The sequence below is a fragment of the Strix uralensis genome, chromosome Z, assembly GCF_047716275.1.
Source record: "Strix uralensis isolate ZFMK-TIS-50842 chromosome Z, bStrUra1, whole genome shotgun sequence".
NCBI lineage: Eukaryota > Metazoa > Chordata > Aves > Strigiformes > Strigidae > Strix > Strix uralensis.
This window is the reverse complement of record NC_134012.1, coordinates 88,062,899-88,074,556: the sequence shown is the minus strand read 5'-3', so window position 1 is coordinate 88,074,556 and position 11,658 is coordinate 88,062,899.

Sequence of the window (11,658 nt, the reverse complement as noted above, 5' to 3'; positions counted from 1 at the left end):
ATATTGTATCTCTGCTATCAAATCTTTTTTGTTATTTCAGAAACAAACTGACTCACTTTTTTTCTTCCTCACATATTTGCATTGGTTTAAGTTTACCATCATTGTGAATAGATACTGTTATAGTGACTGATATAGTTATGTTGACAGAGAAACTAACATCTGGAATGCAAGAAGAAAAACACCACTGCCCTGCAAGATCTGAGTATTTTTTGACACTGCACGATCAACAGTATGTCAACAAAATGACAGATTTGTGTGATTTAAGGCCTTGCTGCTCAGGGCTTTGTCTAGTCAAATTTTGAATATCTCCACTGATGGAAAGACCACAGCCTCTCTGGTCCCCTTTCCAAAGTCTACCACCTTTGCAGTAAAAAAAATACTCTCATATGAAGTCTGTTTCCCTTGTTCCAACTTGTGTTCATTGTCCTCTTGTACTTCCATTGTGAAGTCTGAGAAGACCTCTGAGAAGAATCATAGAATATTGGGTTGGCAAAAACACAGTCTAGACAAGATGGCCCAGCACCTGGTCCAGCTGAATCTTAAAAGTGTCCAATGTTGGGGAATCCACCACTTCCCTGGGGACATTATTCCAGTGGCTGATTGTTCTCATTGTGAAAAATTTTCCTCTTGCCTCCAATCAAATCTCCCCAGGAGTAACTTGTACCCATTATCCCTTGTCTTTTCCATGTGACTCCTTGTAAAAGGGAGTCTCCATCTTCTTTGTAGCCACCCTTTAAATACTGGAACATGGTGATAAGGTCTCCCCTAAGCCTTCTCTTCCCAAGGCTAAACAAACCCAACTCTCTCAGCTTTTCCTCACATGACAGGTTTCCCAGTCCTTTGATCATCTTTGTGGTCCTCCCTCTGGACCCTCTACAGCCTGTCCACATCTTTTTTGTATAGCAGGGACCAAAACGGAACGCAGTATTCCAGATGTGGCCTGATAAGTGCTGAGTAGAGTGGGACAGTGACTTCTTTATCTCTGCTGGTGATGTCCTTGTTGATGCAACCCAGAATCCTGTTGGCTTTCTCTGTCTCTGCAGCATGCTGTTCACTCCTATTGAGTTTGTTGTCCAACCAGGACCCCCAGGTCTCTTTCCATAGAGCTGCTCCCCAGACGGGTAGATCCCAGCCTGTGTTACACTCCTGGATTATGTGTTCCCAGGTGCAAGACCTTACACTTGTCCTTGTTGAACTTCATAAGGTTCTTGTTAGCCCACTCTTCCAGCCTAACCACGTCTTCCTGCAGGATGGCTTTCCTTTCCAAAGTGTTTACTTCCTCACTCGGTTTGGTATCATCAGCAAATTTCATCAGGCAACACTTGATCCTATCATCCAGATCAGTTAGGAAAATATTAAAAAGAGTCTGCATCCATCTTCTCTACACCCTCCCATATCTGAAATATTTGAAGACAGCAGTAAGATCTGCCCGCTTTTGTCTTCTCTTTTAAAGGCAGAAAAATCTCAGTTCTCTCCTCGTATGTCATATGCTTCAACCCCATGACCAGCTTCATAGCTCTCTGCTGGACTCACTCTGGCATGTCAATATCTTTCTTGTACTAGGGAGCCCAAGACTTGATGCAGTGGTCTGACTGAGGTATCACTAGTGCCAAGTAGAATGGAAAACCATGTTCCCTTTGACCTACTGGCTACACTCTAAAAGTCATCTTGTTAATGTGGTTGGCCTTCTGTGAGGGCACACTATTTTATCTGTGAAAATACATTACTCCTCACAGAGGTGAAGGTACACATGCACTGACACTGAGTTACAAGGCCAGTATAAACAAAGTTTCTGTTTTGATTGTACACGTAAATGTATCATCAGGCCTTTCTTATTCAAATTTCAAACAAAATAATTATGCATCTCTTACACTTTATTGTCCAGCTTAGGAGACATTCTCTGTTCAAGATGGCAACTTACTCTTTAGCCCCTAAGGGAAAAATAATATAAACAGTATTTAATCCCAATGAGTAAAGAGTGCAATAGGAAGAAATGGTTCCAGGGGAAAGATGTAATGAGAAGCAGCAAGGAGGAATAATGGCATGGGAAGAAAGAAAGAGAGACTAATGAAAGGGCAAAATGGGAAAACGTAGGAGAAAGGGTAAAAGAATTATTGTAGAAGTGAAAGGTAGGGAAGAAATAATCTTTAGTCTTTATCAGCATCTGGAAAGTCTGGCCACACTAGCAAAGGCCTCTTCTCAAGCTCTAGAGCCTAGTGCTAAAACAGACCCTACCGACCTCCTCTTTCAAACCTTTTTAAAGTTCTAAACACTATAAAATCTATCCTAGTGTTTCAAATAAACTCAGTGACTGCTTGCAGTGCGTGAATCCTTGATCAGTCTTTTGGCTCTGCATAATCAACTTGCTGCAGTACACTGAGACTCTGGCATTGTTTCTCAGTGGCCAGTGCCAACAGCAACCTGAGTTTCAACCATTTTAAATGTGGAAGGATTAAGAATTTAAATCTAAATCCAGTGACTTGTTTGGCCTGAAGGGACATTTTTATGCTTCAATTTTATTTTTTAACAAAAACACTCATCAAGTCTACCAGTTGTCCCTAAAACTTTTCTGTTAATTTCAATTTTCAGCTTTCAAACTTTGTGTTCAAGCTACCCCTCCTATTTTTTAACTATATGCCCCAACAGGATCAAACAGGGCATTTTTGTGTAATGAACTCTTTTCTCCATGACCACAGCTTTCACTGTGGACAGCAAGAACGTTGCAAATAGGGCTTTATTTATTTATTGTATTTGTTATATAACACCCATCCCCATGTATCTGGCTGCCCTACAAAAGTTAAAGACAAGAATAAATAAAATAAGGCTATACTCAGTGACCAGAGAGAAACAACTGTCCTGCCAAGAGCCAAGAAAAAACAACTCAGAGAAAAAGAGCTGTTGAGAAAATCAAGATAAAATGATCAAAGATGTACTGTCCGGAAAGGTCATCAGAGTTTATTATTGAGGCTTTTGCATGCCCTGTCTGCTTGATTACTGCATATAAGCATTTTACAGTCAGCCCTGGAGGCTAATGCAGGTGGAGATGATGTGCAAACCTATCAATGGAACCAAAAAATGATCTGCAGCTGTCCAAAAGTCACAGCAGTGTGAAAAAAAGAAAGAATAGTGACATTCAACTGTAACTGCTTAACAAAGATGAGGATCGTTTACATTCATTTGTTAGAGTCATCACCATAAACATCATGTAAAATTTAATGTGATTGCATACCAGAAACCAAACAAAAGGAAATTGAATTATCTCTACTTCTAAAAATAAAAGTCATTATCAAAAAGTACTGTAGAAGAGTAAATTTTCCATAGCACAAAAAAGGACAGCAAAATTCCAGAGAATTCAAAGAAATTATTAGCATTCCATTTCTCTCCAACCCTGCTGGGTCTCTTATATAGCCATTAGTAAACTGTATTTGAAATACGTCACTGGACAAAACAGGGCAGAGAGGGAGGGGTTGTTCGTTACTCTATTTGTTGAACATAGCAGAATCCCAAAAATGGTTAATTTTGAACCCCAGCAGTACAGACACATGATCTTAAATTCTTGGACAGTACAAATGCCAGCCAGATCCTCCCAGCTTTTTAGTCATTATGACTATATGAAGATGTTGAACCCTGCCTGGAAGACGTACAGACAGGCTCAGTTTACCTCTGAGCTGAATTATGTCATTCGTACTACTGGGCACGTGATGGGACACTTCTCTTCTTTTGCTATTGCTTTTTCCTCACATTCCCTGCTGATCTGGTACATCCCACTTGTGATACCTACTCATACAGCAGCAGAATATGAGTATTTTAGGGCACATATAGGGTATGTGTCCCTTCTGGCTGCAGCTGGGCCAGCTCAAACAGCTACAACTCCTGTTCATCCCTGGCTACTCACTGGTGCACCCCTTGCAGTGTTTACCACACTTCCAGTCCTGCCAGAAGAGCTTCTCTGTAAGCACCTCCTAAAGCATTTCAGACAAACTGAATCAAATTCACAGGATTCAGTGGGAATCTTACATGCATGTCTAGTTCCTAAATAAATCCTAACAGTTCAAAGCAGCAAGGGTCCAGGCTAATTTATAGTAAACCAAATACACAACATCGTGACACCATAAATAATAACTGTTGTTATAAGAACCTTATATTCTCTTCTTTTTCCCTTTTATCACCAAAATCTTAAGCACAATTAAAATTCCTTCTATCATGATATTGTGGTTTGGAAAACCTTCCTCTTAAAATTCCAATAAATAATTGGAAGTTACTTTATCTTCCACCAAATTCCTCCATAAGGCCTCAAGCTCCTGGCAAATTTCCAGCTATAAAGATTTTGTGGCTGTTTCCCATCCCTGTATTCCTTTTTATGCTATTTGCTTCCCAATCTCCAGACTCATAAAAGCAAAAGAGTCCAGAATGCATTCCATACAACTCAGACAGCAGGATCAACTCCCCAACGAATCGATTTGTTTGGTACAACCTACCCTTATTCTGTGTCTTCAGACAGAAAGCCCTTCAGGGCACAGTCTGTCTCTTTTCTGTGCTTAAAGGACACAAACCACCCAGCCCTCCTGGGAACCTCAATGCTATCTGGATTCTAACAGATGCTTTGAACTCCCTCCATTATCAGGCCATCCCTACAAGACATCGGGCTCAGACTGCTGAGACTCTTTTACATTTGTCATCAGACATTACATCAAAATACAAACGAATGTACATTTCTTCTTCTTTTAAAAAGACTCCTTGTCCTTGTTCTCCCTCTATGTCAGTCCAAGCACAATGAATCCATCCCTTACAATGTCTGAATCTGTGCTCAAATTTACTGCACACAGGACCCTGTGGTTGCATGCAGCCTAACATGAGCTGGCCCAATAGTCAGAAACCGAAGTTCTCAATACACAGATTCAAATATGGATTTTTGAACATGCAAAAATTGCAGATACAATAGTCATAGTGGTAAGTACATGGAAAAAAATGCCTATGAGCATTTTGACTCCACTGTCCATATGGAGTTACGAAATCACCATGCAAATACAAAAGATGCTTTCTAAACTGGTCATCATGCTAGGCCCAAACTGAACATGCACAGAGACTGAATTACATCTTGTCCATGAAGAAAATATTGCTTTTGATCACAGGGTTGAGGTTTTTGGCAGGGTACCAGGGAGCTCCCAGTGTGGCTGCCTGTATCACACAGAAGTGTATATGGCTAGAGGGCAAACATGAGATTCCCACTGTGCCAACATATCAACCTTTGTAAACACAAATATGGAATGAAAATAAGAAGTGGCAAGACTATATCATGCCAGCGGTACATGCTGTATTTATTATTCTAGTGCATATGTTCTGAATAAAAAGATCTTTGTGGGGGTTCCACTGCCATTCTGCTTCAAAATCAGGCATTTCTAAATCCACAACAGCTGATGAGAATACTTTTCAAGTTGAAAAAGATCCTACATGGAGAAATCTAGTTTTAAAATATCTCTTTTTTTCTTACTGCCTTTTTAGTTTTTGTTTTCTCACAATGCTGTATTTCAAATCACTGTCGGTTATTGAAGTGTATCCAAAGGGCACCTTTGCAAAGGACAACAGGTCTCCCAGCCTCTTCAGTGACCAACTCCCTGCTGTTGAGCGGGTTATGGAAAAGGTGCATACTGTAGGAATAGAATTTCACATAACTATCTGCAACAAAATAAATTTTAATAATTTGAATTGTCTCTTTACAGTTATAATTTAATTAGAAGTTTAATTTGAAACAGATCTGAGGAAAAGAAATAGCTTTCTAAAGTTGTTTTGATTGTTCCATTTTTAAATTTTGGTAGAAGATATCATAATTATGGGAAATAATGGCATAACTGTTTACATCCAGTTTCACTCTTTCAGTTAACTTACATTGAAGTTCTATACGAAATTTCTTCAGAGTAGCCCTGGGAAGGAATTCACAGCTCTTACTGTAAGGTATGTGAAATGTCATTTTTAACTCTAAGTTTGCCCAAAGACTGCACGTTTTTCTGAAAACAAAACAGCAAATTTCTATACTTCACCTGAATCACAACTTTCACATTCTTATGTGCTTGGAGACTCTACATTTTACTCTTCATTCACAAAGAATCCACAGGCACCATTGGAATGAGAGCTCTGCCAGGGGTAAGGCAGCTTCAAGATCAAAGTGCAGATTTATCAAGAAAACAATGAAGAATAGGAAAACAACACCACTTTAACTATACAAAGTCATTGTACATTCATACCAAGAAGATTTCACTCATTACCACATTTTTGAACAAAAGGAAGAGGCAGGCATAAAGAGGAACGGCAGAATGATGTTAATGAGGTTGCAGAAATGTAGCTGAGAGATTTGTCCCTCAAGTTTCATGTGTGTAATATAATCATTGGTGGATTAACATGCTGGAAGTGGGAGGTTTGGAAGCTTTTCTGAACCCAGAAGAGTGTCTGGTTTAAAAGTGGTGCTGTAGGTATTTGGAACAGTCTCCCCCAAAATTTTCTGAGTACCTGTGACAAAAATATTGTAATATTAAAATTTTCTAATAACACTTTGTTTTAATCTTGGTAGAATTTACAATGAGAAAAAGAAGGAGTACCTACAGGGAGAAGGGAGTTAATGTTTTCCTGTCTGCAAGACTCTTGTTCAAATACACTACAGAATGCTATTCTGATGGCACCAAAATACTGCAAAAAACATTTTCCAAATTATATGATCAGGTCAGTTTAAAAGAATAAGCTGCAGTGCAGGAAAACTATAGAAATAGTATATACAGATGGTCTTAATGCATTTATTCTGTGAGGAATCTTTCTAAGACTTTTTTGCCCCAAATCCATCAGTCCAGAACTTTGCATATTTGCGGATCAGATGTGCAGTTTGCACAGAACTCCTATGATTCAAAAGTCACTGCATGTACAAACACAGAAAAAAGCCAAGGAATTATCTTACACATATTTTTTAAAAAGAAGAAAGCATTATTGGCAAGGAGGAGGCTCTTTTTGCATGTTTGTTTAGGAAAGGTCAGGCTGTTTGTGATCAAATTCAGGCAGCAAAGGATATTATTAGGATAGCAAGAGCAGGCAAGATGCAAACTACTCAGGTCTGGCTGCTCTCATTAATTCCAAATAAAATTGTGTCTACTTTCTCTGCCTTGTGGTAGAACTAACATTCCTGACCAGAGAGTGAAAGACTTCAAAGATCTTAGCATGAGAAGAATAGTTTTTAGATTAACACATATAGCTTATTAAAATATTCAAATCTAGGTTTAGAACCACAATGTTTGTACTCACTCTATGGCAGCTTCCAGATTTCACTGAGTATTTCTCTCACTCAAGAGCTATTTGATCTGTGGATAATGATAAAGAGGGGCAAGTAGAGATGTAGAGTCCCCTTAGCATTTAGCCAGTTTCAGGAGCAGGAGCAGACTGTTGACTAGAAAGATGGTAGCCAGGTACCTCTTTATTTTCAAAAATGTGTACAAGAACCTGTTTCGTTAATTGTTGAGCATATGAGCTTAATACCTACAAGTTCAAAGAAGTATACATTTCTACTGACAACCATTTTCCAAAGAAGCTCTGACTCTCAGCTGCCTAATAGGATTGTGCTCACCACTGCTGTTTGTGCTTTCTCTTGCTCTCTCTTCTGGCAAACACACACATCAACAACTACAGCCTGTCAATCCTGCAGCCTTGTGTTTGTAATGTGCCAACCTGTTCGGCGTAACTTCTCATTGTCTCTTCCACCTCAGCTATTGCTTTGGGCTGCAGTTCCTGTTGGTTCATAAAGGAGAATCTGACTATTTCTTCATTAACTATCTTTTTTAAAATCAAAAGCTATGACATTAAATTTTTCTGTTATTATCATAGCAAACGCAGCCATTTTCTTCTCTATGACAAAAAAAATCAGCACTTGGCATTTACAAATGTTGTAGTTTCAGCCCAGATGATAAAAACCTATACTAGCTAAGGATATTAAATAATGAATGAATAGACTTATACATATAATCAACTGGTTACAGCTTTCTGGAAGATATACTGAATTGGCTTTATGCATGACACCAAAGCTGGTTTTGAAATGAAGTTCATCCAAAAGACATTTCAAAAATTACATGAATGACATTTGAGAACTCTTAAGACTAAGTCTTTGAGACGAAAGCACTTAGTATTGTACTCAAGGACTGATACACAAATAAACAATGAATAAACAATGGGAAAACAGTGTTGTGAGTGTCGGTAAACAGAACATATGCTTAAATATGCTCCTTTGCTTCCCTGGAAATATTTGCATAACCTATGCCAGTTAATTTCATAAGATGGGTGAGACCATCAAAGGCCATAGCTCTTCCAAAGGGTCCTCTTCCCTCAATTCTGCCCACCTTTCTACTCCCAGCAGCACTCTCCTGTCTTTTATTCTTACCTGGCTCTGATGCTTGTTGGATTCTTTTGTGATTTGATACAAGTTAAAAAGCAAGAAGGAGTTTTGTAACAGGAAATTTCCTAAACAATTTGTAGATCACTTTGTAGCCCATGTTATATTCCAATAATCTCACTTGTTGGTCAAGGATTCATTCAAAAGCCACATATAGCTCTTAATACAAAATTTTTTAGGCTCATAAAGGCAAATACAGATGTCAGAAAAGTCTTCTCTTCTGTGGACTGTTCCTAAAAAGTAATATGATCAAATGGCCATCTACAGAATATTCATGAGGGTAATGGTCTTTTTTAAAGATCTTTTCTTAAGAAATATCCAGAGAAATTTGTGGATACCTTATCATGTTATCTCAGATTGAAGACTCTTTGAACACAGTCAAAGATACTGACTTATATTAATGCCAACCAAAATCATAAGCTTTTATCTACAAGGGATCTTAACATTACAGTGTAGGAAGATGTTAATTTATCTGTACTAGGAAGAATGGATGGCTTTTGCTATTTTTCATGATGCTTAAAAATTACCTCAAAACCTTCTCACTCTCATAGTTAATTTAGCATCTAGTGGAAGTTATTAGAATAATTTCTCTCATTTTACATTTAAAAATTAAAAGTTCATACCATGTAAGTGTTGAATAGTATACTTATAAACAGTTTGAATAATTCCAATAGTTAGCCCCCTGGTTGAATATGTCTCATGTCTTGTCAAAATAAAAGCCTATATGGATAACTTACTTCAAATTTTCAGACTGAGCATGGTTATTCAGACAGAATTACACTTGTGTGGCTGGTTCATATGACATTTTCCATGTAAAGAACAAAAGTTGCATCATATATAAAATATCATTGCCAGTATTCCACAGTAAATTGAGATTTCATCTTACTATTTGATTTTAATCAGCTTACACAGAAATTTTATACTTGTTTTCTTTTTTAGTAATTACTCTAAAATCATTATTTCATTATAGTAGTTACTCTAAAAGTCATTACTTTATTAAACTCAAATTGCTGTAACCAGCTACAGGTTTTAAGGTTCAAATCTGAAAAAAAAAAACAAAACACCAGGAAACACATAGTTCACTATGTTTTTAATAACACTTTCACAGTTCCAGTTTCCAAAATATCAACCAAAACAAAACCCATTTTCCCATGTTGGGCTCCTTTTGTGGCAATAATATTTACTTACATATATTATGATACCTAAAACTTACTGAATGTTACTTTGTCTTCAAGAATGACCTGCTATGTTAAAATGTACCTGACTGTTTTATAGATAACTTTACTATGGATAGCTGTGAAGGGTACATGCTGTTTTGCTATGAGTGAAATTCCAAAGTGCCACAAATGGTAATTTCATTTTTTAAAATTTAAAAATAACTTAGTAAAATAGCATTACTATTACTTACAATGTCTGCAGCAAATAAAAATAAAAAACATGAAAAAATAACTGAAAATGTATGTTTATTTTGCTATACTCTGATGTACCATAATACAGAGTAATATTTATAGTCTGTTACAAATAGTATTTTCAGAATGACTGCTGGGGTTCTATGTTACATATACACTATACACTTTTGTACTCTTCCTTTCAAAGTTTTATATACGTGTTTATTTTCAGAGAGGATGAGCATGTCAAGGAAACCAAAGAAATATAACATGCTCTAAAACCAGTTTTCTTTATAGAGCTGTTCTGCTGAGTAAGAACTGAAGTGTGCAATTTATAAAAAAAAAAAAAAAAAAAAAAAGAAAAAAAAAAGAAAGAAAAAAGAGAGAGATTGTAATAGAAATTAGCTTGCTGTGTGAAGATTGCTATGCATCCTGGGTGCTGAGACCTCAGCTGGAAGTGATGTATGATAACTCTGAAAATCCTGTTATATTGTACTGTGATAAATGAATGAAGAGAATAGTTCTGAGATCTTGAGACTGGGAGAGGCTATTATCATGTACTGATGCCCTACTGTGAGAACTGAATATGTCCATTCTCCAGAGCTCTTATCTGAAGCACTCAGAAAATTAATAGAATTGTAAATTTTTCTAATAGTGCTGAGAATTCCAGAGCTGAAACCTCCCTCTGGAAAGCAGGTTAGTAATAAATTTCTTAAAAATTAAAAAATCAGGAGGAAGACCTCTTGTAAGCCTCTTCAAACAGCTTTCTTATTATAATCTACATAATCACAATGAAAAAAAATAATATAAAGGTTAGAACATACTGATAAGCTATGAAAAGAGATGTGATAAGTCCTTTTACATTTACTAATGTGGTTTCAGAGGGAAACAGTTCAGAAAAGTCTGACACAGAAGAAAAAAAAAAAATGTGTTTATATTTACCTTTCAAGATTCTATGGAAATTTTGGCCTTTATGGAGATTAGTTTACTGGAAGAAATTTGAGGAACCCAATATTTGGGATGGGAAGAAGGCCTGTGATTACTCCGTATCAACCACAATAGCCAACATTATAGTCTGGTAGGAAAAGGTTAGCTCTGTAAAAAAAAAAAAAAAAAGTACCTCAAAAAGCCATTAGAAGTAAGTAAAAACTCTACAAGGAAAAGAACCATTAGCAGAGACCTTTCTCTTGAAGGATGACAGGTGTTGGAATATTCTATATGTATGCTGTGTCTAAAAATGATCTTATACAAGAGTATGATAGGATACCTAATGGGGAAAAGGAAAGAACCAGAATCCCAGAGAAAGCAAAATCTTGATTGATTACTGGTGATGGAAAGCTGATACTTAGTTGATCTGCATTCCAGAATACTGGGTGAAATGCCTTTCCAGGATTATCTAAAGATTCCTATTTAATAAATTCCCCACTAATACATCCATCCAATACACAAACTATGTGCTTCATGACTCCTATACTATGCTGTCATTTTTGAGGCTTTGAGGGGCTTGTATTAAACATCTACATTTTTAATGCAATCCAAGGGAAGTTCTGTGGTAGGTAGAGCGCCACACTTTCTGGATCACTGCTACCACATTTTACAGAACAGTGAGTTATCTGTGGAAGATGGGACCCATTGTTACAAATGGTTCCTGGAGTTTCTAGTAATGCATATATTAAGGGTTATGCTTCATATCTGTCTAAAGTATGATTTTGTAGTACACTGCAAATGTGTAAAAAACAGTCTCTTATCAAAATGTTCACAGAATAAACATTAAATACACACAACCTACACAAGCATTCACATCAGTGGACTTAGTGGGAAGTGAAATTAGTAGCATTTTATACTTCT